We start from the raw sequence: 26,659 nt of genomic DNA, 5'->3' as shown, positions 1-26,659 counted from the left end.
TGTCGGAGAAAAATAAATAAAAATAAATTTTAAAAAAAAGTTGCCACCAGAAGCAGATGTGTAGTAAAATCTGTAAAGGCGCAAAAATTGATTTGTGCCATGACAAAGCGCTGGCCGTTTGGTATACAGATCAAAAAATGAAAACATGTACATACTGTCCACACTTCATGATTAAAGTACAGAGGCAGTTTCAGTCAGTAGAAGTGATGCAGAAAACTAAAAACACCAAAGTGCATTGTTGAGTAGAACTAAAAAAAAAAAAAAAACTGGAGTCCACAATCAATGTGTGCTTTTATCAGATATTTTCTTTAGACAGACCTCTAATCCTTCCAACCTTTGAATGCAAAGATGTTTAGAGACTTTGTGACAGGGACTTTCCTTGGAGAATTCCACCCACAAAATGTCACCCCAGAAAAACTGTAGACTGTTACAAAAAACGAGGAGTTAGTCTCTACTGCTACTATTGCTCTTCTACCTGACCTATGTTTTTTTGACTGCTTTTAAGAAGACCATCATAGTTAAAATATTAAGTCAATAACTATGTAACTCTGGATTCCTGACCTCAGCTTGCCCTGATAACTCAGTCAGCAGCCTTTGTCAAATTATTGTCCTGTTATGCAGACTATTCCAGCTTGTGGATCCCCTGACTTTATAAAACTTTTACAAAGTGGCTAAAATATAATAAAAATTAAAAGAATTGAAAATTTTGAATACCCTGTGCAGTCTACTTTTTTAGTTTTATTTATATGGTTTGCCAGAAGAGGACATTTTATTTCCAAGGCAGCCATACCACCTCAAAAGGGATATAGAAAATCAATGACAATTTTCAGTGTATGAAGAGTGAAATGAGCAGGCCCTATATAGAACTGTAACTTCCAAAGAACCCATAAAACCTGCACATGGTGGTATTGTTGAGCTCATGGGACATTGATGAAATATGGGGGTGTTTCATTGCAGTAAAATACAAGGATGATGATATAAAAAAATAATAATTTTATCCAGGTTTCATGACTGAGGCTATTTAATATTTTTAGATAAACTTTCAAATTACTTTTAACATAAAGATACACACACATCCTTGAATGGTCCAGAAGCGCATACCACCTGAGTCGTTTGAGGGTATGACTCCAGGCTTGTGAGTTATATCTCATCTTATACATTCTTAATTCTTATTTACAGTGTTGCACTATTGCCTGTATAATTTTGTTTTACAGATTATTGACTGTACCATATTTCTAGGAGCTCCACCTTTTTATATGTGTGTATAAACTCTATAAAAACCTAGGTACTGGAAGACTTTTCTCTGAGCACTAGACCAAAAGCTAAACCTTCCGGTTGAGAAGTAGAAGAAAACAAAAAGTGTGGCAATAGGATTGTGCATGAGCCTGTGTATGTATAAAAGTATCCATTAAACAAAACAGCGTGTAATTAATTATTGGATTTAAACTGTACGATAGATAGAGATCTAGAGAGAGATCTAGAGATCTAGAGAGAGATCTAGAGATCTAGAGAGAGATCTAGAGATCTAGAGAGAGATCTAGAGATCTAGAGAGAGATCTAGAGATCTAGAGAGAGATCTAGAGATCTAGAGATCTAGAGATCTAGAGATCTAGAGATCTAGAGATCTAGAGATCTAGAGATCTAGAGAGAGATCTAGAGAGAGATCTAGAGATCTAGAGAGAGATCTAGAGAGAGATCTAGAGATCTAGAGAGAGATCTAGAGATCTAGAGAGAGATCTAGAGATCTAGAGAGAGATCTAGAGATCTAGAGAGAGATCTAGAGATCTAGAGAGAGATCTAGAGATCTAGAGAGAGATCTAGAGATCTAGAGAGAGATCTAGAGATCTAGAGAGAGATCTAGAGATCTAGAGAGAGATCTAGAGATCTAGAGAGAGATCTAGAGATCTAGAGAGAGATCTAGAGATCTAGAGAGAGATCTAGAGATCTAGAGAGAGATCTAGAGATCTAGAGAGAGATCTAGAGATCTAGAGAGAGATCTAGAGATCTAGAGAGAGATCTAGAGATATAGAGAGAGATCTAGAGATATAGAGAGAGATCTAGAGATAAAGAGAGAGATCTAGAGATATAGAGAGAGATCTAGAGATATAGAGAGATCTAGAGATCTAGAGAGAGATCTAGAGATCTAGAGAGAGATCTAGAGATCTAGAGATAGAGATCTAGAGATATAGAGAGATATAGAGATATATAGAGATGAAAACCCCTTCAGTCAGTCACTTACCTGAGGCAGCGACGATGTCCCTCGTCACCGTCTCCTCCACGCCGCTCCTCCTACTGTCTCCGTCGGCCAGTGGGCGAGACTGATCCCGCCCACCGGCCGGGGAGACCTAATGCGCATGCGCATTTGCGCTCCCCATAGGAAAGCATTGAAAAATTATTTCAATGCTTTCCTATGGGGAAATGAGCGACGCTGGAGGTTCTCACATAGCGTGAGGACGTCCAGCGACTCTCTAGCAAAGGAAATCTTTACTAGACAGCCACTAGAGCGAACTCCCTGGATTATAGCAGACAGCCACTAGAGGATGTAGTTAACCCTGCAAGGTAATTATTGCAGTTTATAGAAAACTGCAATAATTACACTTGCAGGGTTAGGAGTAGTGGGAGTTGGCACCCAGACCACTCCAACGGGCAGAAGTAGTCTGGGTGCCTGGAGTGTCCCTTTAGCAGTAGTAGTAGAGTGTGTGAGTATCTAGGAGTCTGTGATGGAGAGTATGTTAGAGACATACATTTTGCTAAACAGCAAAATTAACAAGAATTCTTTCTTCCCACCCATAACAATTAAATATTTATATCAGAATACTGTGGTACACAGAATAGGGTTACAGTACTAAAAATGTACTCCTATTACATCAAGAACAAGGTGTTTTTCTCTTTAAAATGTCACATTTGGGTGCCATGACTAAAAGCTAGGATTGGTATATTTACATTGTGATCTGTTTGTTACACTTGCTGACGTACAGCATATACTATTTTAAGGTTTTGTGGATCGTACCCATTAACTTTCCACTGGTGATAAAGTAATGCATTCCAGACCAGCCTGTTATACTTGTTACTGTGGCACTCACTTGGAAATGTGTCAGACAATGCCTGCCAAAGCATATGTGGCAAGCCAACTAGAAAAGTTATAGCCACCAGCAGAGAGCGATCAACGAACCACAAAAATAAGTTCCAAGAAAAACAATAGTGTTTTTTTTCTCCTGCAGCCATTTTATTACCATTATTATTAAAATTTGTACACAAGAGTAATATTAATCCAAACACGGATGTGTAAAAATATGATGGGAGGGAACCTTTGCCAAGACAATGGGATTTCCCACCGTTTAACTCTTAATGCCAGTGTTTGAGGAAGAATGTTTAGTGGCAGCAGTTTAATGCCTGTATCAAACTAGCGGGGGAAAAAAAAAGTTTTATTTCCCCCCCCCATTTGATCATGAAAAAAAAGGGATTACATTTTCAGATTAGAGAGAGGACAACATGGATTATCCTTTGCTCTTACAAAGTTAAACAAAATAGAGCTGACCTGCAAATGACAATAAAGTTTTAATATGGGCAGATTCTGCACCGAGCATTTAAACAAATGGAATAAACTGGGAATAACCAAATGCAGGTAAACTAAAACAATATCCACTTCTGAAAACTAAAGAAAACAAAATGTACACAAACACTGAATAAATAACATTTACAGAGAAATATGTCCACTAGCCATTTGAGAGAACTGGTACCTTATAGTATACAACGTACAAAATCTGAACATAAATACAGCTGACCTTTAACCCAATCCTCCTCCCTACACAAGGCCTCCTTTCAGCAGGTATTAGGCTCTGCCCCAGAAATCACTTCACTTCTAGGATATCATTTTCTGCCCAGTAAAAACTTGAAACACGAACATCTCCTTCACGGATAAACAAAATTTATAAGAAAAATTACCCTTTCTACGCAGCTTTGGAAGTGAGGAAAAGGGTGCAGCATCCTGTAAAAAGAGGCTCCTGTGAACGTGTAGAATAAAGTCGCACAGGAGGAAGTTTTTGCTATGAAAATAGGCAGAGCCTAAAACACCCACTATGTTGAGCTTACTCAGAATGACACAGACTCCTTCCTATCAAGAGTATCACACACACAAAAAAAAAAAAAAATCAAATCCTACGTCACCAGAATTTTGCAGTCACTAAACAATCCCACTTTCCCTTGCCAAGCTGACTCATCTGAGCTTCCTCAGACACATGCTACACAGTCAGCAAAGCAGGACTGGTTTAACCCCTTAAGGACACATGACATGTGTGACATATCATGATTCCCTATTATTCGAGAAGTTTGGTCCTTAAGGGGTTAAACTAGGACACTAAGTTGCCATACAAACTAACTTTATGTCACAGCACAATTAATAAAAATATATTTACACTTTTTTTTTTTAAAACATTTAAAAATTGACTTTGTTCTGCTTTTCCTTCTCCATTAAACTGAATTCAGCATCCTGTGTGTAGTGTCTGGCGTTTTAGCCCTGCAATGTAAAACACTGCCATTTGTAGCATGCGCTTCTCTATGACAAGCACTGGATGACGACATGGTAGGAGAGGGCAGCAGGACAAATTCCGTCTCAGTGCCAACATAAAAATAAACATTTTCCCTTTAAATTTAAGTTAAGGGGCCATCTAAAATAATAGTGAGGAGACACTGTAGTATTAGGAATACATGTTTATATTCCTAGTGTGGGAGGCATGTTATAGCATTCTCAATGGAGCCATCAACACAAGTGCAGAATTCCTCCAGTGCCCAAATATAAAATATATTAAAAAAAACTGTTTAGTATAAATGCCCCAAATTAAGAGTTGCATGTATCCAATGCATTTTTCATTAGGGCTAGATCTAAAGTCGCTTTCTACATCTGCAGATCACTCGTCAGCTGCATTTGCAACCCCGCCCCATCTAAACCCACCCAGACAGTCTGTTGCTGTCCAATCACAGACTGCCCAATGCAACTCAATGAGAAGTCTTTGCAAGGCAGTACTCTGGGCAACTGTAGTCTCTGGAGTTTAGCTTCACTAAGCTAACCAAACCAGGAAGTAACAAGACCGGTTGTGTGCTTGAAAGCCAGAGGGACATAACCGATTAATTTGTAAAAAAAAAAAAAAAAAAGTGTTAAATTTCCATTGAAATCTGCACTTTTTGCAAAATGAGCAAGTGATTGCGTCGGCCGGTGGGAGAGACTGATCCCGCACAAGGGCCGGGGAGACCTAATGCGCATGTGCGGCAATGCCGCGCATGCACATTAGAGCTCCCCATAGGAAAGCATTGAAAATGCTTTTCAATGCTTTCCTATGGGGAAATGAGCGACGCTGGAGGTCCTCACACAGCTCTAGCACAAGTTTCCTGTGCTAGGGACACGGAAGTGCCCTCTAGTGGCAGTCTAGTAGGCAGCCACTAGAGGTGGAGTTAACCCTGCAAGGTAATTATTGCAGTTTATTAAAAAAACTGCAATAATTACAGTTGCAGGGTTATGGGTAGTGGGACCCAGGTAGTTGGCACCCAGACCACTCCAATGGGCAGAAGTGGTCTGGGTGCCTGCAGTGTCCCTTTAAGGCAGGTGTCATGCCAAAAGCATGAGTTCTTGCTTGATGTGTGTTTATATATGTTAAGAGTTGTTTTTTGTTTTTGTTTTTTTTTTAAACCTTGGGATGACATTTATTGTGGTCTTTGATCTTGCACCAGGCCTAGACCATAAAACATCTAGATAGCCATCACCAGAGCTGGACACAAGGAATTTCATAGAGTGGGCAATAGACTGCCAAGACCAACCCCCTCTGATCCCCCCCAGGGGTCTGCCCACTGAGAAACAACTAGTTTAGATATATAATGAGGGTGCTGGACTATCCAGGGAGTTCAGTTATTCATTTTTCTTTTGTCAGTAACTTCTAGGAGATCAATACCATCTAAGACTCCCACAAGAATTCTATATGGGGTAAATATATGTAAGGAATTTCTTGTGTTTTCTATTTTATTTTATGTACTGTTTTGCAATTTGTTATCTGTATGTCATTTATTTCTGTATTTTGTACTCAGCACTGTGAATCTTTTTTGTCAGATTAAATGTTTACTTAATCAGCTTGTGTCTGTTTTCTAAGAGCTTCACCCTCCAAAGAAAAGCTCAGATAAACACGTTACCAAAAAGGGTTAATTATATGCGTTTGATCAGTAAAAGTAGAACTGAGATTCTATAATTCTCCTGTGTGCGGGGTAACCTAAGACGCCCGGGTTTAAAAGTCTTGGTGGTGGCAGTAAAGTGTGTACTAGGGGGTTAGTGTAGAAGGGATTGCAGGGGTTAATTGAGTGGTTGCTGGGACTAGCAACAGGTAACCAGGGGTCTGGTGTCATTAACCCTGTCACTTCCACACTCTCTCCACTCTCTCCACTGTCTCGGCTGGGCCTATAGCAGGGGTGTCTAACCCACAGCCCGGTTGCAGTCTAGGTGGAGAGGGACTGGATTAGCCCACCCAGGCAGATAGACACACACACACACTTATTTCCCCCCACAGACAAAGCCTGTGTCAGTTTGAGGGGATTATTAAATTAGGTGCTGGGGACTGCTGCAGCCACATTTAGGGTGCTGGCGGCCAGATAAAGCACTGTATGACTCCCTTCACCATTCTCAGCAATGCCGTGTCTATGCTCCACCCCCTCACACAAGTCCCGCCCCCAGCTGCAAGCTCTGCCCACGACTCAAGCAGGAAAAGGTCAAGAAATGGCTCCCACAGTCTTCAGTGCCAAGTAAGCTTCAGTTAATTTGTCAGTGAATGTGTGTGTATGTGCCTGCTAATGAGTGAGCTTGTCTATGTGTATACACACAGACACACACGGCACAATTACTTATGGGGATGGCCTACAATGTTTTTTTTCCAGGGTTGCTTTGTATCCCCAGTATCACAACTGGGCGCGGGTGATTGATTGGGAGATCCCAGCCCAGCAGCAACCGCTAGCCACCAGGGACACAGGATCCATTCCAGCCATCCCAGAGCAAAGTAAGGAGGCTGGGTGGGTGTAATAAATGTGTATGAATGTAATTTTTGTGTATGTTTTGACAGTGATTGATTGTGTGTGTGGTGGGGGTTCTGTGTGTATATCTGTGATATGTTCAGTGTCTACATGCAGAGGGAGGAGACACTGAATGTCTGAATGCATTTTAGGCAGCCATGACCCAGGAAGGATCTCTAACAACCATCTAAGGCAGGCTTCCCCAAACTCCGGCCCTCCAGATGTTGCTGAACTACAACTCCCATGATTCTCAGCCCATCTATTTCATTCATAGAATCAAGGGAGTTGTAGTTCAGCAACATCTGGAGGGACGGAGTTTGGGGAAGCCCGATCTAAGGAGTGGCCAGTGAAGTTATCACTAGGCGGTAATGTAAACACTGCATTTTCTCTGAAAAGACAGGGCTTCCAGCAAAAAACCTGAAGGTAATGATTCTACTAACCAGAACAAATTCAATAAGCTCTAGTTCTGGTGACTATAGTGTCCCTTTAAATATGGTAATTACCGTATATACTCGAGTACAAGACGACCCCGAATATAAGTCGAGGCCACTAATTTTACCACAAAAATAAAATAAACTGTGAAAAATGATTGACGCGAGTACAAGACTAGGGTAGGAAATGCAGTAGCTACTGGTAAATTTCTAAATAAAATTAGATCCCAATAAAATTACATTAATCGAATATTTATTTACAGTGTATATAATGCAGAGTGTGTATATATATATATACACACACACACACACACACACACTGGGTGGGGGAGGGCATTTTTATTATATTTTTTTAATATAATTATTTAAATATTTAATTTTTTTTGTCCCCCTCCCTGCTTCTTACTTGGCCAGGGAGGGGGGCTGTAACATTCCCTGGTGGTCCAGTGGATGGGCTGTGCAGGGCGAGGGAGGGCCGGAGCAAGCTGTTACCTTTGTAGCAGCTCCCCAGTTCAGCTCACAGTGTAAGTCTCGCGGTCTGCGTGCCGCGCGGAGCGTTGCCACGGTAACCCGTGGCAACGCTCTGATGGCCGCAGGTGTCGCAAGACTTACACTGTGAGCTGAACTGGACGGAGCTGACACAAAGGTAAGTAACAGCTTGCTGCCGGACCCCAACAGGACCGCCGGGCTTGTAAAGAGCCCGGCGGTCCTGGTCTGTATTATGGCAATGTAAGTTGCCATAATACAGACCTTGACCCGAGTATAAGAAAAGTGTTTTTGGTTTTTTTCAAAAAAAAAAAAAAAAAAAAAAAAAAAAAAGGCCAAAAAATTTGTCTTATACTCGATTATATAGGGTACACATAAGGGAGTTACCTAGTAAACATAAGAGAATGGGTTTTTATGTTTTATTATACAAATTATTTATATTATAGATTTTATGTGTGGCCCAAAACAATTCCTCTGTGCTAAATGCAGCCCAGGGAAGCCAAAACTTTGGACACTCATCATGGCTTAACCCCTTAAGGACACATGACATGTGTGACATGTCATGATTCCCTTTTATTCCAGAAGTGTGGTCCTTAAGGGGTTAAAGTGTCAAGTCTTATGACACTAGACAAGCCCAAAATGTTACTCGCCACAACAAGCTTGGAGGGCCCATGGCACATTCACTAAGGCTAAATAAGATTTTTAACCCTGTAACTGTGCTCCAGTTCACCACTTTATATCTGGAGTGTAATGGTTGATCATCACCGCTGCCCAATACAGAATTACTGTCTTACAGATAAAGGCCTGATTACAAGTAGCTTCCAAAGCTTTTTCAGGGTTATCGGATGTAGGAGTTAACATACTGCAACTCAGTCTAGCAAAAATTAAATTGCCCAATGCATCAAACCAGACCCATATGCAAGTTCACACGTGGAGCATAAATACATAAACAGAGATCTCACAGTTATAAATAGAACAGATAGCCACAAGCACTCCTAGCCTCTGCAGTATTAAAGGGACAGTGAAGCACAATATTACACACACTAAATATGACGTCATGAAAGAGGCACTGTGCAGTGACCACCACGCGCACAAACGTTCCCAGAGGAAAGCACTGAATCAATGCTTTCCTATCCATTTTCCACATCATGTGACAGAGTTTCACTCTGTTAGTGCAGCGGAATCGCCTCTAGTGGCTGTCCGTATGACAGCCATTAGAGGAGGACTTAACCTTGAATGTAAAAATTGTAGTTTCTCAAAAACTGCAATGTTTTACATTGCAGGGTTAGACTACGGGGACACTGCACCCAGACCACTGATCTAAGTGACTATATAGTGTCCCTTTAATCTAGAAACACTCAGAAAATTACTATACATTATTTAAAAATAAAAAAATACACACACACAACCTTTCAAAATGAGAGTAAAAAAAAAAAATCAGAATTGGCACAACAGCACACTGGCACAGTTCTGCAGTCCTCGACAGATGTTTCTCAAATAGACGTTCCTACTTCTGTAATTGTGACATTTACTGTATCTGTGTTTAGACAAAATTCATAGACAAAGCTATGGCTGATGCTCTCAGACAATGAATCCCATCCAAAATGGGATGAACTAGAATAGATCTTAAAGGAACAATGTAGTCACACAAATTACTTTAGCTTAATAAAGCAGTTTTAGTGTATAGAACATTCACCTGCAATTTCACTACTCAATTCACTGTCATTTAGGAGTTAAATCACTTTGTTTCTGTTTATGCAGCCCTAGCCACACCTCCCCTGGCTATGATTGACAGAGCCTGCATGGAAAAAAAAAAAAACTGGTTTCACTTTCAAACAGATGTAATTTACCTTAAATAATTGTATCTCAATCTCTAAATTGAACTTTAATCACATACAGGAGGCTCTTGCAGGGTCTAGCAAGCTATCAACATAGCAGGGGATAAGAAAATCTTAATTAAATAGAACTTGCAATAAGGAAAGCCTAAATAGGGCTCTCTTTACAGGAAGTGTTTATGGAAGGCTGTGCAAGTCACATGCAGGGAGGTGTGACTAGGGTTCATAAACAAAGGGATTTAACTCCTAAATGGCAGAGGATTATGCAGGGGCATATTCTATACACCAAAACTGCTTCATTAAGCTAAAGTTGTTCAGGTGACTATAGTGTCCCTTTAATGAGTTAGTACAAGCTTTGACTTTAATGATACCAGTGTAGACCTGCGCCAAGAGGTTGTACCATAATGAATACAGCATGTCCCTTAGGCTACCCAATCCACCTTTTGTGTCCCTTTTAGCAAAACTGTTAATCTGTAGTCTAATTTATACTTCTACAAATAAATCAAGTACTAAAATAACTTAGAGATATGGCAGGTGGATTTAACTAGAGCTCACTAGAGAGGCTGCACTCATTTTGTAGTGGAACCCCCCTCTCCCCCCTTCCCCTCTGGTAATCTGGTTTCTGTTATTTCACCGCCAGTCCAAGGACACCATACAAGCCCAAATAAAAAAAAAATACATCTACTTAATGTGATACTGAGCTCTACATTTTACAGTCAGGATTGTTTATTAAATTTAGTAATCTTTTAAAAGATTTGTACAGCTTCCAGAGCTTAGGATATCACTTATTTGCAAACTATTTTGTGTTTTTTTTTTTTTTTAAATCCATACTACTGGAGGTAAGGAGTCAAACCTTAACTAAATGGTTTGATTTCTATGACAGAGGAGAAGGTACCATAGACACTACACAAGTGTTTATTTTACTTGGAATATTCCTTTAAGACCCTTTACATTTTCAAATGTCATCACATTCAGTATCATCATGTAGGACGTGGATATAGGATGGCTAATGCATCTCGAAGAGAACATTGATTGAAAGGGCACAATGATTTCAACTCATGTGCCACAGGTCCTCAATGTTTCACTACGCAAAACATCTGATTGGAATAGAGATTACCAGGAATGATGATCTTGTGATAGGATGTTTGGCTGCAGCGAGAAGTATGTGTGTTTGATTGCAGTTAAATTTCATGGTTCTCCACACCTTTTCCTTACACAAAAGGAACCTGGTAATCTATCTATCTATATATCTAGATCTGTGGGAGGTTTGGAATACAGATGTCAAAGAATAGGTGACATCCATCCATCGCCAAGCAAGAAAAATAAATAAATTATATATATATTTAGACACCCACCGCTCTGCTCTTCCTGCAGCTGGCCCTGCCTCCTGACAGTATCAATCTTGATGAACTCAGCCAATCCAATGCTTTCCCATAGGAAAGCATTGAAAAGCTAGTGTGCATGGCAGCAAAACAGGCAGGTAATGTGCCAATCAAATGGTCTCATTAAAACAATCAGATTGAAATAGACAAGTTTTACTCTGTTACAACTAAAGGGACATTGCACCTAGACCAATTCATTGGGAAGAAATGGTCTGGGAGCATAGAGAGTCCCTTAAAATACACACACTCAAAAATGAATACACACTACTGCTCACCAATCCTGCTAGTTCCATTTTTTTCTGCTTCCTTACTCACTTCTAATTCTACAAGGTCCCTCTGTTCACTTCAGAATGCATGTGTATATGAGGTTGCTTGGGTTTAGTAAACTGCAAATTATCACTGTATTCCCTCTAGACAGAGCACTCTACAAGCCATTGTTTATAGTTGCTATAGAAACTGGTCCCTTTATACAATTTTATTTCAACTAGTAGATTCAAATGTGACAAGTAATAAAATCAAAGAATATTTATAAAAATAAACCCCCCTCGCACCCAAAAAATAAAATTAGCTATAGGTTATATTGCTTTAACTAGAAAGCTTCTCTTTTTACCGGTAAAGCATAGAGAAACATTTTAAGGCAGATTTGCATACAAAAAGATTACCCAATTTAGACCAAGGTTGTTTGAGTGGCATGCAAGTTCCACATTTTCTAGTAATCTTGGACAATCATTGAAGGTCATTGCTGGTGAAAGGAAATGTTCAGCAGCACACAGTACATCACATAACCTTGTCAGTCATAGATCATGTACCAAAATCTTTAGTTTCCTTTACTAATTCTACATCATTCAGCATTTGGAGCTCAGACAACCACAACAACTGAAAGAAGACAAAAAAATTAAATTGCATACACACACCCACCATATTTCTTCCACTATTGGGTAGTAATTTCCAGAGCCATGAATGATGCCATTAGGTTAGTGGATATGTAACCAGATACAGGTTTGCAGATATAGTTCAATGCTGTGGCATTTGCCATACTCATGGAATTTGACCAGAAGGGCAACAAATGGTTATTTTACAACCAGCATAATATGTCAATTACACCCTGTAATGAAGATTAAGTCCTTATGTGAGGCAATATTCAGCTACATAAAACATAAATAGGGGGTGGAGCCTGGACACCGAGACAAGCAGACGCGTCTGATGTGCTCCTGCTCGACGGGCTGAAAAGGGGGAAAAAGCGGCGGCCACATGGCCCAAGGAACCTCAAGGGTGTCCCTCTCATGTCTGGGGGGCACCGCAAAACAGAATGATATCACCCCGGGGCCCGCCGGAGCTGGGAAAGCAAAGATGCAACTGCGGCCTACTGGGGCTGGGGGAAGACGGCCGCTCCCCCCAGCGCCGGGAACCTCAAGCGACAGCACAGCGGCCTACCCCCCCCTTTGGACCGGTGGGGGATATCCCGGTCCCCAATGGACCAAGCGATCAGACCGAAAAGCGGACAAGCTAGCCCTACAGTATGCAGGGTCTTCAAGCCACCAACGCTCTACCAAAATGGCCGCAGGGCGCAGACCTCAAGAACGGAGCCCCCACTCCAAGCCGTTTACACCGCAACAAAAAAACCTTGACTGGCTCTGCAAAAGGCTATGGGATACACTGCACAGCCGAGGATCAACCTACCGCCAGGCGGAAACAATAGTGGCCTCATGGATCAGACCGGCGGCACGACACAGCCAATACAGATGCCTACCCCGAGCCTCCAAAGCGGCGGTCCGGCAACGCAGGTTCCAGTAGTCCTCCAGGCGGGAAAGGGCGCCATGTCTATTCCACGCATGTTCCTACCTGCTTACACACAAACCTGGGATTACCACACAAGCTCCACGTGCGGATTTTCAAAACCGGTGCAACAGAACCCAACTCAGTACCGTCAACGCTGCAGCAAAAGGGTATGTGCGGCTGCACACCCCACAAGGTGCAACCAGAGCTGACTTCCAGCGTAAAGGCACCAGGCCTAAGGGCACCGAAAGAGGGGCTCACAAAAGCAATAAATCGGGACATGGCTCACCGAAATGGACAATACACGCATGTCATACAGAAGCCTAGCAAGGGCATCGGCTAAATCTCTGACTCTGGGATATGGCTGCAGGCCAAGACAAGTCACTGAACAGGGACACAGAATCAAGACTGCTGACTCAGCGGCATAAAAGCATATATGTTTTGTTATATATTAAGTATGCTAGCTTACACCATAAGCAATTGATAGCCTTTTAAAATATTAATCTATGTCTTAGCCACAGTTACATTACCTACCTTATAGCACCAAAGCTGCATAGTTAACCAAACCTGTTCACGTTACAAGCTCAATGTTGGTATTATTGAGTTTAACGCAACAGCTTATAATCAGCTTACGTGCAACTTATTATAACTTTTAGTTTAACATTATAAATCTTATTTTGACATACTGCTCAGCCTTTCCAGTGTACGTGTGCTTAGCCATTTACAAATATGCAGTAACCGAAGGCAATGCACTCAGAAATCGTTAATGTGCATTATGTTCATTATATTCTTAGTAAGCTTGCTTATGTACATGTGTGTCGAGCGATCATAACCTTAAAAATGTGCACAGTTTTACATAGCTGCAAGTACTACTAGCACACCTAGGGCCATGTCACGGGCCTCCAGAAGGGGTATAGACTAACCAACATGGACTGCTGGGGGGCTTCATCCTACTCTTCTGCAATACAATGCAGGAACAGACCACATGGCCCATAGTCAGCATTACCTTACCTTATCCTTATGTTATTTTTCGTGTTACCAAACTTTATACTTGTCTTCTTTAGCTACTAAGACGACCTACACAGAGCCCCTGCCTCATGTATCACATACCCTACTATTTGGGTACCCAAAGCAATCAATGGAACTGCAGGGATAGTACCCTTTATTGACACATGCCTAGCACATTGGTATCAGCAAAAGGTCAACCTCTTTAGCTAAGAACACGCGCTAAGCAGCAGCACACTCAGCCTGTTATACTCAAAGCGTTGCCCTACCACAGGCTAGCCTCTGGTGTCCGTGAACTAGGTCTCTCCATAAATAAGCTGTCAGTTAAATTTTTAGTTCAAAAGCTCTTACTTACCCACTGACATCCTCGGCATCATACCTCTGCACACTAACACAGCAACACATTTAATCTTTTCCTAACGTTGGTTTTCAAGTCTTATACTACAATCTATATTGAAGCCTGTTTCTTTAACTCACAAAAATAAATAAATTGCAATTGTCTCACATGCCATGACAATGTATACAACTGTTCGACCATATTAAGCTTGTAGATGCTGTCGTGGCTCTACCAGCCTGTATGTAATTCTTTTGTTGCACGCCAAAATAAAGAATTAAAAAAATATATATATAAATTAGATTTGTGTCCCACAGTAAAGTTATTTGCTGCAGATCATCAACTCCAGGTCTGTGTAGTATATTGTTACAAGTACCAGTGGCAGTCTGTAACTACTGTAACAAAATGTGGCACAAGTCTCAAGAGTATGCTCGTTGGAAGCACTACTACTCTTTGCTTTACAGAAATAAGCTACATATAATGGAGTGGCTGTGGTGTGCAGACAAAATTAAGTCCATAGAACAAGTTAGAGTTTCTTGCCACCAACAAATTTGGGCCTTTTAATTACAGAGAAAGTACTTTTTTTTTCTTCTTAAAGCGGCACTGTCATGCCGAATTCCGTTTTTTTTTTTAACCCCCCTCCCGCCTCCACTACATCCAATCGACCCCCTAGTCACCCCCAAATGCCCCTAAGCCCCCCACATTACCTATTTTTTATTCTTTATCTTCTGCCCCGATATATATTCAGGGCGCCGCCATCTTTGTGTGGGTAGGTGAAGTCCCTGTGGGACACGTCATCTACCCACACTAGACAGACTGTGAGATTTCCGCACATGCCCAGTGAAACACCTGGACATGCGAACGGGAATTTCACCTACTCATTCATTCATCAGACAGACGAATGAATGAATAGAAACATCAGACGAACAAACTAACACTGAGTATCAGTGTTAGTTTGTTCGTTCAGTTTATTACAAGGAGGGAGCTACCGGCGTGCAGCTCCCTCCTTGTAATATGTAACTATAGAAGCGGCAGGGAGCAGTGCTCCTCGCCACTTCCTAAGCCCCCCATGTCCCCCCCTCACTCTATGGGGGTCAATATGACCCCCATAATAGCACAAGGGAGATTAAAATCTCCCCAATACCCCTACTCGCTATACCGCGAGTAGGGGCATGTCCACTAAACAGTGAGCAGGGGGGCCCCCCCCCGGCCCCCACCCCTGCGCGGTGGGTGGGGGCCCTAATAAAACAATAAGGGGGGGACCTTCTGTCCTCCCCCCCGGCCCCCACCCCTGAGCGGTGGGTGGGGGCCCTAATAAAACAATAAGGGGGGGGACCTATTGTCCTCCCCCCCCTGGCCCCCACCCCTGCGCGGTGGGTGGGGGCCCTAATAAAACAATAAGGGGGGGGGACCTTCTGTCCTCCCCCCCCGGCCCCCACCCCTGAGCGGTGGGTGGGGGCCCTAATAAAACAATAAGGGGGGGGGACCTATTGTCCTCCCCCCCTGGCCCCCACCCCTGCGCGGTGGGTGGGGGCCCTAATAAAACAATAAGGGGGGGGACCTATTGTCCTCCCCCCCGGCCCCCACCCCTGCGCGGTGGGTGGGGGCCCTAATAAAACAATAAGGGGGGGGGACCTACTGTCCTCCCCCCCCTGGCCCCCACCCCTGCGCGGTGGGTGGGGGCCCTAATAAAACAATAAGGGGGGGACCTACTGTCCTCCCCCCTGGCCCCCACCCCTGCGCGGTGGGTGGGGGCCCTAATAAAACAATAAGGGGGGGACCTACTGTCCTCCCCCCCTGGCCCCCACCCTTGCGCGGTGGGTGGGGGCCCTAAATGAACCCCCCCCATCAAGGTGACTAGGGGTCCCAAGCCCCTAGTCACCCCCCCACCCAAAACATTCTATCCCCTACCTACCCCCCTCACCCTAAAAATAGTGAGGGGGGAATAAAATAACTAACCTGTAAAAAAAATAAAAAATAAACTTACCATTTGACGTCTTCTCTTTTCTAAATTCTTCTTACTTCAGCCCCCCAAAAGGCCAAATAAAAATCCATAAACCCGTCGCAAAAAAAAAAAAAAAAACGAGCGCAAACAAAAATTAATCCATCTTCACCCATGGAGGGCACGCCGCGTACTGAGCTCCGCAGGGCGGGTCAAGGCTTATAAAGCCTTGCCCCGCCCTGCAATTAGGCTTAGAACACAATGATTGGTTGGTTTAAGCCAATCAGAGTGCTCTGTGTCATTTTACAAGCGTGGGAAAGTTCTTTGGAATTTTCCCACGCTTGTAAAATGACACAGAGCACTGTGATTGGATGGTTTGAAAACCATCCAATCACAGTGATCTGTCATTTTACAAAGCGTGGGAAAGTTCTTTTGAATTTTCCCACGCTGTGTAAAATGACACAGAGCACTCTGATTCGGGTTTATGGATTTTTATTTGGCCTTTTGGGGGGCTGAAGTAAGAAGAATTTAGAAAAAAGAAGACGTCAAATGGTAAGTTTATTTTTTATTTTTTTTACAGGTTAGTTATTTTATTCCCCCCTCACTATTATTAGGGTGAGGGGGGTAGGTAGGGGATAGAATGTTTTGGGTGGGGGGGTGACTAGGGGCTTGGGACCCCTAGTCACCTTGATGGGGGGGGTTCATTTAGGGCCCCCACCCACCGCGCAGGGGTGGGGGCCGGGGGGGAGGACAGTAGGTCCCCCCCCCCCCTTATTGTTTTTATTAGGGCCCCCACCCACCGCGCAGGGGTGGGGGCCGGGGGGAGGACAATAGGCCCCTCCCCTTATTGTTTTATTAGGGCCCCCACCCACCGCTCAGGGGTGGGGGCCGGGGGGGAGGACAGTAGGTCCCCCCCCTTATTGTTTTATTAGGGCCCCCACCCACCGCTCAGGGGTGGGGGCCGGGGGGGAGGACAATAGGTCCCCCCCCCCTTATTGTTTTATTAGGGCCCCCACCCACCGCTCAGGGGTGGGGGCCGGGGGGGAGGACAGTAGGTCCCCCCCCTTATTGTTTTATTAGGGCCCCCACCCACCGCTCAGGGGTGGGGGCCGGGGGGGAGGACAGTAGGTCCCCCCCCCTTATTGTTTTATTAGGGCCCCCACCCACCGCGCAGGGGTGGGGGCCGGGGGGGAGGACAGTAGGTCCCCCCCCTTATTGTTTTATTAGGGCCCCCACCCACCGCGAAGGGGTGGGGGCCAGGAGGGAAGACAGTAGGTGTCCCCCCCCCCCCCCCCAATCTTTAACCCCCGCGCAGGGGAGGGGGGGTGTTTATTGCTAGACATGCCCCTACTCGCGGTATAGCGAGTAGGGGCATATTATTTACTAATACTAAGTAATCTTTACTTAGTATTAGTACATTTGGCTGAAAGACCAATTCAGGTCTTTCAGCCTTTTAGTAGATAGCTCCCTGATACCGTGGGAATTAGGGAGTTATCTACTAAGCGGCTGCAAGATGCAGCCACAGCAATGAATAGGATCGGAGTTTCATTCATTAGAATGAAATTCCGATCCGAACAAAGTACCGAATTGCATCCTAACACCAATGGAGAAACAGTGCTCATTCTGTTAGGATGCAATTCGGCAGTTTTGCCGGCGTTCTGTCTAAGTGACAGGACGTTCGGCAATACTGACAGGAAGCATTGTGGGAACAGGGAGGAAAGCTAGGGATCATGGGAAAATTGCTCTGACCAGCGGAAATGAAGCACACTTTGCTCCTCCGCTGGTCAGAGCTGGTCAAGCGGAGGAATCCCATAAGACAAAGAGTCCCTACTTTGTCTTATGGTTTTAAAGAAAACTAAAGAAGACAGGAAGAAAAGAAGAACAGATCCCGAGAGAGGGGGAGAAGAGGAAGAGATTGAGGAAAGGTAAGTTCGGCATGACAGTGCCGCTTTAATAACCTAGTATCTCTTAGCCCCTTGCCTATTAATAAATGGTCAGTAGAATAATAAAAAAAAGAGTTGAAAGTATAAATGTATACATATTCCTCACTGTAAGTCCATTATCCTTTAACCCCTTAGTGACCAGACCATTTTTCCAGTTTTCTTACCGTTAAGGACCAGGGCTCTTTTCACATTTCTACAGTGTTTGTGTTTAGCTGAAATTTTCCTCTTATTTACTGTACCCACACATTATATACAGTTTTTCCTCACCATTAGATGGTCGTTCTAAAGAGACCATTATTTTCACCATATAATTCACTATAAAAATTTTTTTTATAAAATATGATTAAATTAAAATACAAACCCAAACCTTTTCTAACAAAGACCCCCAAAATCTGTTATGCTTCTACAATTGCCAAAAAAAGTTTCTACATTTTGTCCTGAGTTTAGAAATACCCAATGTTAACAGGTTCTTAGTTTTTTTGGAAAGTTATAGGGCAATAAATACAAGTAGCACTTTGCTATTTCCAAACTATTTTCTTTCAAAATTAAATTCTAGTTAAAGTTACATTGTAAACACTGATCTGTCAGGAATCCCTGAATAACCCTTCACATGTATATATATATATATTTTTAAAAAGACGACAACCTGAGGTATTAAACTTGGGGTATTTTGACTCTTTTCATGCAACCATTTTACCATCAATCTATGCCAAATGTAAAAAAAAAAAAAAAATTAGTGTTTTTTTGACACAGCAATTTAAGAATACATGTACGGAGAACATTAAGGGTTACTGCCAAAGAACACCCCAATATGTGTTCAGCACCATCATCTGAGTACAGTGATACCCCCATGTATAGGTGTGTCGGGTTCTCTGGGGGCTAAAAGACCTTATTTGGAGGGTGCGTATTCCAGATTTCCAACTTGGAATTTTCACAGCTTGGCATCATGCACCCATGTTGTATTTGGGAAATTTCTGAAGCCGGCCAATGTAATGTACCCCCATCAAACCATATATTTTTTGAAAAGTAGACACCCTACAGCAGGCATAGGCAACCTTCGGCACTCCAGATGTTTTAGATTACACCTGATGCTTTGCTAGCACTATGGGGGATGTAATCCATATCATCTGGAGTGCCGAAGGATGCCAACCCCTGCCCTAAGGGACTTTAAATGGTGGTATTTTAACACTTCCATGCACTAATTCTACCACCAGTCATTGTCAAACTTTTGGGTAGTAATTTTTGTGTTATTTTTCTCTCACATTGTACTTTAGGCATGGATTCTCACTTCCGGTTATGTGTTACTGACCAAGAACACCCCAATATGTGTTTAGCAACATCTCGAGTACAGCAGTACCCCCAATGTACAGGTTTTATAGGTTTTTGCAAACTTACAGGGGTCAAATGTAGGGCTTTCCATTTATCTGTTTGCACATTGAAATTTGCCAGATTGGTTTGCTGGGCCTATGTTGCCTTTGAGACCGTATGACAGCCCAGGAATGAAAGTTAACCCCATTATGGCATACCATTTGTAAAACATAGACAACCCACGGTATTCAAAAATCACAAACCCTGGCCAAAATTAGCTTTTATATTCGTTTTTTTTTTGTTTGATTGTTTTTTTGCATTTTTCACACAAACTGCCATTTCACCAACGATATCAGTAGAATACATTTTACTGCTCTAAAACACTTTGTGTAGAGTAATGTCTCACGTGTACAACAGTAACTAGGGATGCGACGATACTTCTGACCGAAAAATGGGCCGATCCCATTGCGGCCGAAAAAGGGTCACATCTGCCGAAAATAGGGCAGAGTGACTTGTCAGGTCACCCGACGGCTTGCTCTGCAACGCTCTGACTTCTGGAGCTCGCAAGATACAGTACAGTCTGCATCTCACACCGGGCAGAGCTGCAGACTGGGGAGACACCACCGGACCACCAGGGAGCATGGACACTGGAGATACAGCACAGTCTGCAGCCAGAACACTGGCAAAAAAAATAAAAAATAATAATTTCTAACACCCTACTTCACTGTCACCAGTCGCCCACTCCGCCACCAGTCACCCGCTCACTCTGCCCACCCAACACTATGTGCCTTACACATTCTACATACAAACTTAATCCCTATCTCACACACACACACACACACACACACACTATATAACCAACACACACACACACCACATCCCTGTCCCACACCTCACTATATTCCCTACACACACACACACACTTTCAATTTCATTTCATTTCGGTGCATCCCTAAACAGTACCCCTCAAGTACTGAAAATGTTATGGTGATTTGGAAAGTTACAGGGTCAAACATAAGATTTGTCAATTTCTGTTTTTGTAAATTGCTATTTGCCAGATTGGCTATGTTGCCTCTGAGACGGTAAGTCAGTCTAGAAATGAAAATTAATCCCACCATGACATACCATTTGAAAAAATTAGACAACCCAGCGTATCCAAAAGATGGGGTATGTCCAGTCTTTTAGTTAGCGTTCAGATTTGTTTTTTTGCATTTTATATCAAATTAATTTACACAAAAACTGCACTTTACTGGAGATTTCATCGTCGTGATAATTTTTACTTTTTAAAACACTCATTTGTGTGCAGCGAAGTCTCCAGAGTATAAAAATACCCCCCATGTACAGGTTTTATGGTGTTTTGGAAAGTCACAGGGTCAATATAGGGCTTGCCCAATTCAGTTTGCCAGATGTGTCTGCTGGGTCTATGTCGCCTTTTGAGACCATATGGTAGCTCAGGAATGTGAAAGAACCTCATGACAGCATACCATTTTCAAATGTAGACAACCCAGGGAATTCAAAATGGGGTATTTGCAGTCTTTCACTTAGTCACAAACGCTGACGAAAGTTTGTGTTATGTTTTGCATTTATTTTAAACAAAAACTGCACTTTTACTGGTGATATCATCGTCCTAAGTTTTACTTTCTAAAACACTCATATTTGTGTTCAGCGAAATCTCCAGAGTATAACAATACCATCCATGTACAGGTTTTATGGTGTTTTGGAAAGTTACAGGGTTAAATATTGGACTTGTCAATTAAATTCTCTAGACTGTCTGCCTGGTCCATCAAATTATAATTAATTATGTACAGGTGATACTCGAAAAATTAGAATATTGTGCAAAAGTTAATTTATTTCAGTAATGCAATGTAAAAGGGGGAACATATATATGAGATGGACGCATTACATGCAAAGCAAGATAGTTCAATGATTTGTCATAAGTGCGATGATTATGGCTTACAGCTCATGAAAACCCCAAATCCACAAGCTCAGCAAATTAGAATATTGTGAAAAGGTGCAATATTCTACTCTCAGTGTCCCACTCTAACCAGCTAAGTAAGTCATAACACCTGCAAAGGGTTTCTGAGCCTTTAAATGGTCGTTCAGTCTGGTTCAGTAGGAATCACAATCATGGGGGAAGACTGCTGACCTGACATGGCAGAAAACCATCATTGACACCCTCCATAAGCCTCAAAAAGGTTATTGCGAAGGAAGTTGGATGTTCCCAAAACATCCAACATATAAAAGCACATTAATAGAAAGTTATGTGGAAGAGAAAAGTGTGGAAGAAAAAGGTGCACAAGCAGCAGGGATGACCGCAGCCTGGAGAGGATTGTCAGGAAAAAGCCATTCAAATGTGTTTGGGATAGGGATGCACAGAAATTTTGTCTACCAACATTTTCATGGTCCTACCCTGTTTCGGACAAAAACGGGTCAAATTTGCCGAAATTAATACATTTTGAGGACGTGGGGGGGAGGGGGGGGCCGGGAGACACTATGGGGCCCGGGAGACACTATGGGGCCCGGGAGACACTATGGGGCCCGGGAGACACTATGGGGCCCGGGAGACACTATGGGGCCCGGGAGACACTATGGGGCCCGGGAGACACTATGGGGCCCGGGAGACACTATGGGGCCCGGGAGACACTATGGGGCCCGGGAGACACTATGGGGCCCGGGAGACACTATGGGGCCCGGGAGACACTATGGGGCCCGGGAGACACTATGGGGCCCGGGAGACACTATGGGGCCCGGGAGACACTATGGGGCCCGGGAGACACTATGGGGCCCGGGAGACACTATGGGGCCCGGGAGACACTATGGGGCCCGGGAGACACTATGGGGCCCGGGAGACACTATGGGGCCCGGGAGACACTATGGGGCCCGGGAGACACTATGGGGCCCGGGAGACACTATGGGGCCCGGGAGACACTATGGGGCCCGGGAGACACTATGGGGCCCGGGAGACACTATGGGGCCCGGGAGACACTATGGGGCCCGGGAGACACTATGGGGCCCGGGAGACACTATGGGGCCCGGGAGACACTATGGGGCCCGGGAGACACTATGGGGCCCGGGAGACACTATGGGGCCCGGGAGACACTATGGGGCCCAGGAGAGGGGCGGGAGACACTATGGGCCCAGGAGAGGGGCGGGAGACACTATGGGCCCAGGAGAGGGGCGGGAGACACTATGGGCCCAGGAGAGGGGCGGGAGACACTATGGGCCCAGGAGAGGGGCGGGAGACACTATGGGCCCAGGAGAGGGGCGGGAGACACTATGGGCCCAGGAGAGGGGCGGGAGACACTATGGGCCCAGGAGAGGGGCGGGAGACACTATGGGCCCAGGAGAGGGGCGGGAGACACTATGGGCCCAGGAGAGGGGCGGGAGACACTATGGGCCCAGGAGAGGGGCGGGAGACACTATGGGCCCAGGAGAGGGGCGGGAGACACTATGGGCCCAGGAGAGGGGCGGGAGACACTATGGGCCCAGGAGAGGGGCGGGAGACACTATGGGCCCAGGAGAGGGGCGGGAGACACTATGGGCCCAGGAGAGGGGCGGGAGACACTATGGGCCCAGGAGAGGGGCGGGAGACACTATGGGCCCAGGAGAGGGGCGGGAGACACTATGGGCCCAGGAGAGGGGCGGGAGACACTATGGGCCCAGGAGAGGGGCGGGAGACACTATGGGCCCAGGAGAGGGGCGGGAGACACTATGGGCCCAGGAGAGGGGCGGGAGACACTATGGGCCAGGAGAGGGGCGGGAGACACTATGGGCCAGGAGAGGGGGGGGGGTACGGGAGACACTATGGGCCAGGAGAGGGGGGGGTACGGGAGACACTATGGGCCAGGAGAGGGGGGGGTACGGGAGACACTATGGGCCAGGAGAGGGGGGGGACGGGAGACACTATGGGCCAGGAAAAGGGGGGGGTACGGGAGACACTATGGGCCAGGAGAGGGGGGGGTACGGGAGACACTATGGGCCAGGAGAGGGGGGGGGGTACGGGAGACACTATGGGCCAGGAGAGGGGGGGGGACGGGAGACACTATGGGCCAGGAGAGGGGGGGGGACGGGAGACACTATGGGCCAGGAGAGGGGGGGGGACGGGAGACACTATGGGCCAGGAGAGGGGGGGGGACGGGAGACACTATGGGCCAGGAGAGGGGGGGGACGAGAGACACTATAGGCCAGGAGAGGGGGGGGGGACGAGAGACACTATAGGCCAGGAGAGGGGGGGGACGAGAGACACTATAGGCCAGGAGAGGGGGGGGGGAGACACTATGGGCCAGGAGAGGGGGGGGGGACGGGAGACACTATGGGCCAGGAGAGGGGGGGGTACGGGAGACACTATGGGCCAGGAGAGGGGGGGGGTACGGGAGACACTATGGGCCAGGAGAGGGGGGGGGTACGGGAGACACTATGGGCCAGGAGAGGGGGGGGTACGGGAGACACTATGGGCCAGGAGAGGGGGGGGTACGGGAGACACTATGGGCCAGGAGAGGGGGGACGGGAGACACTATGGGCCAGGAGAGGGGGGACGGGAGACACTATGGGCCAGGAGAGGGGGGACGGGAGACACTATGGGCCAGGAGAGGGGGGACGGGAGACACTATGGGCCAGGAGAGGGGGGACGGGAGACACTATGGGCCAGGAGAGGGGGGACGGGAGACACTATGGGCCAGGAGAGGGGGGGGTACGGGAGACACTATGGGCCAGGAGAGGGGGGACGGGAGACACTATGGGCCAGGAGAGGGGGGACGGGAGACACTATGGGCCAGGAGAGGGGGGACGGGAGACACTATGGGCCAGGAGAGGGGGGACGGGAGACACTATGGGCCAGGAGAGGGGGGACGGGAGACACTATGGGCCAGGAGAGGGGGGACGGGAGACACTATGGGCCAGGAGAGGGGGGACGGGAGACACTATGGGCCAGGAGAGGGGGGACGGGAGACACTATGGGCCAGGAGAGGGGGGACGGGAGACACTATGGGCCAGGAGAGGGGGACGGGAGACACTATGGGCCAGGAGAGGGGGGACGGGAGACACTATGGGACAGGAGAGGGGGGGTGGGGAAAAAAACTGGGAAAGGGGAGGGGAGAAAAAAACACCATGGAACTGGAGAGGGGGAAAGAACACTAAAAGAGAGAGAGAGGGAAGAGGGGAACATTAAAAAGAGAAGGGAAGTTTTTCATATTAGATTAATTCAATTCATTAAAAAGTCTAACATTAAAAAAAAAATTATAGGAAAAATAATTAAAAAGTAACTTTTTAAAAATCATTTTGGGAAAAAGTCATTTTCGAGTTTTCAACCAAGGGCATCCTGAATTTTCGGTTTCGGACCAGAATTTCCATTTTGGTGCATCCCTAGTTGGCGACTTTCACAAGGAGTGGACGGAGGCTGGAGTCAGTGCATCAAGAGCCACCAGACAGACAGATCCTGGCATGGGCTTCAGATGTCGTATTCCTCTTATCAAGCCGCTCCTGAACAACAAACAACGTCAGAAGCATCTTACCTGGGCTAAAGAAAAAACAGACCTGGTCTGTTGCTCAGTTGTCCAAAGTCCTCTTTTCTGAGGAGAGCAACTTTTGCATCTCATTTGGAAACCAGGGACCATAAGTCTGGAGGAAGAATGGAGAGGCACACACTGCAAGATGCTTTAAGTCCAGTGTGAAGTTTCCACAGTGTGTTGATTTGGGGGACACTGTGCTTCATTAAGTCCAGGGTCAACACAGCCGTCTACCAGGAGATTTTGGAGCACTTCATGCTTCCTTCCGCAGATGAGCTTTATGGGGATGCGGACTTCATTTTCCAGCAGGACTTGGCACCTGCCCACACTGCTAAAAGCACCAACGCCTGGTTCAATGACCGTGGGATTACTGTGCTTGATTGGCCAGCAAACTTGCCCGACCTGAACCCCATAGAGAATCTATGGGGCATTGCTAAGAGAGACATGAGACCGAACAATGCAGAAGAGCTGAAGGCCGCTATTTAAGCACCTGGACTTCCATAACACCTCAGCAGTGCCACAGGCTGATCGCTTCCATGCCACGCCGCATTGAGGCAGCAATTGCTGCAAAAGGGGCCCAAACCAAGTACTGAGTCCATATACATGCTTATACTTTTCAGAGGTCCGATATTGTTCTATGTACACTCCTTGTTTTATTGATTGCATGTAATATTCTAATTTACTGAGATTGTGGATTTTCATGAGCTGTAAGCCATAATCATCGCACTTATGACAAATCACAGCTTGAACTATCTCGCTTTGCATGTAATGCGTCTGTCTCATATATTGGTTTCCCCTTTTACGCTGCATTACCAAAATAAATTCACTTTTGCACGAAATTCTAATTTTTCGAGTATCACCTGTAGTTAATAGTTAAATATATATGTAGAATATAATATAATACATACACACACAAAAAGGTCATGCTGGGGAAAAAAAATTGTGACTGAAAACCCCTTCCACCTGAAGTCTGTGGATAGTTTCCCCAATATTGTTTTTTGCTTCCCAAGCCTCTATAATAGCCAACCTGATGCTGATGATTTGCATTAACAATGCAACAGCTGTCCATGAGTGGTTCACTGGCGTTGCATCTTTTCCCAAGTTGTGTTTGAAAGCTGTTGTATACAGCAAACAGACTCAAAAGGAATCCATGTTTAAATTGTATTGAGGCAAAAATTTGATTCTTTGTTAAACTAATTTGCATAAGCCCACCCAGAATCCTTTGCGGTAGTAACATCACTGCAAATTTGTTATTTCTCTAGGAAAAGCAAGTCTTATGGCTTGCCTGGGGTGCAGGTTTTTTTCATATGCATACTTTTATTTCCTATATATGTATAATATAGTATAAAATAAAGCATTTTATATTATATATATATATATATATATATATATATATATATATATATATATATAATGCATATAAATGATTATATTATAAGTGTATATATCCCAAAGTACACTTATAATGAAATCATATATTATAATATTATAAAATGATTTTATTATATAAAGGTGCACTCACAGGACTTTTCAAGAAAAGCACTGAATTGGCTCAGGTTGCCAAGCAGGCGGGGTGGGGGGCGGTGCCAAACACTGGCCAGGCCAATTAGCATCTCCTTAACATTGAATCAATGCATCTCTGACGAAAGTTTAGTGCCTCCATGCAGAG

General features: G+C 44.9%; 1 protein-coding gene across 15 annotated transcripts in view; it reads right to left on the bottom strand.

Moving 5' to 3' along the window:
- The window catches only part of TRIP12 (thyroid hormone receptor interactor 12), a 103,611-nt gene that overhangs the window by 70,143 nt on the left and 6,809 nt on the right, over positions 1-26,659 (bottom strand). Inside the window, exon 1 of one of the 15 annotated variants that reach the window (XM_063442291.1) lies at positions 3,946-4,018. The exons of the other annotated variants lie outside the window; for them this stretch is intronic. The gene's annotated coding sequence lies outside the window, so the exon portion shown is untranslated. Of the gene's footprint in view, positions 1-3,945; positions 4,019-26,659 lie in introns of those variants that run through there. 15 annotated transcript variants of the gene reach the window in all.

The sequence above is a fragment of the Pelobates fuscus genome, chromosome 2 (genome assembly GCF_036172605.1).
Source record: "Pelobates fuscus isolate aPelFus1 chromosome 2, aPelFus1.pri, whole genome shotgun sequence".
NCBI lineage: Eukaryota > Metazoa > Chordata > Amphibia > Anura > Pelobatidae > Pelobates > Pelobates fuscus.
The sequence above is the reverse complement of the archived record's forward strand: the minus strand, read 5'-3'. Positions and strand labels throughout refer to the sequence as shown.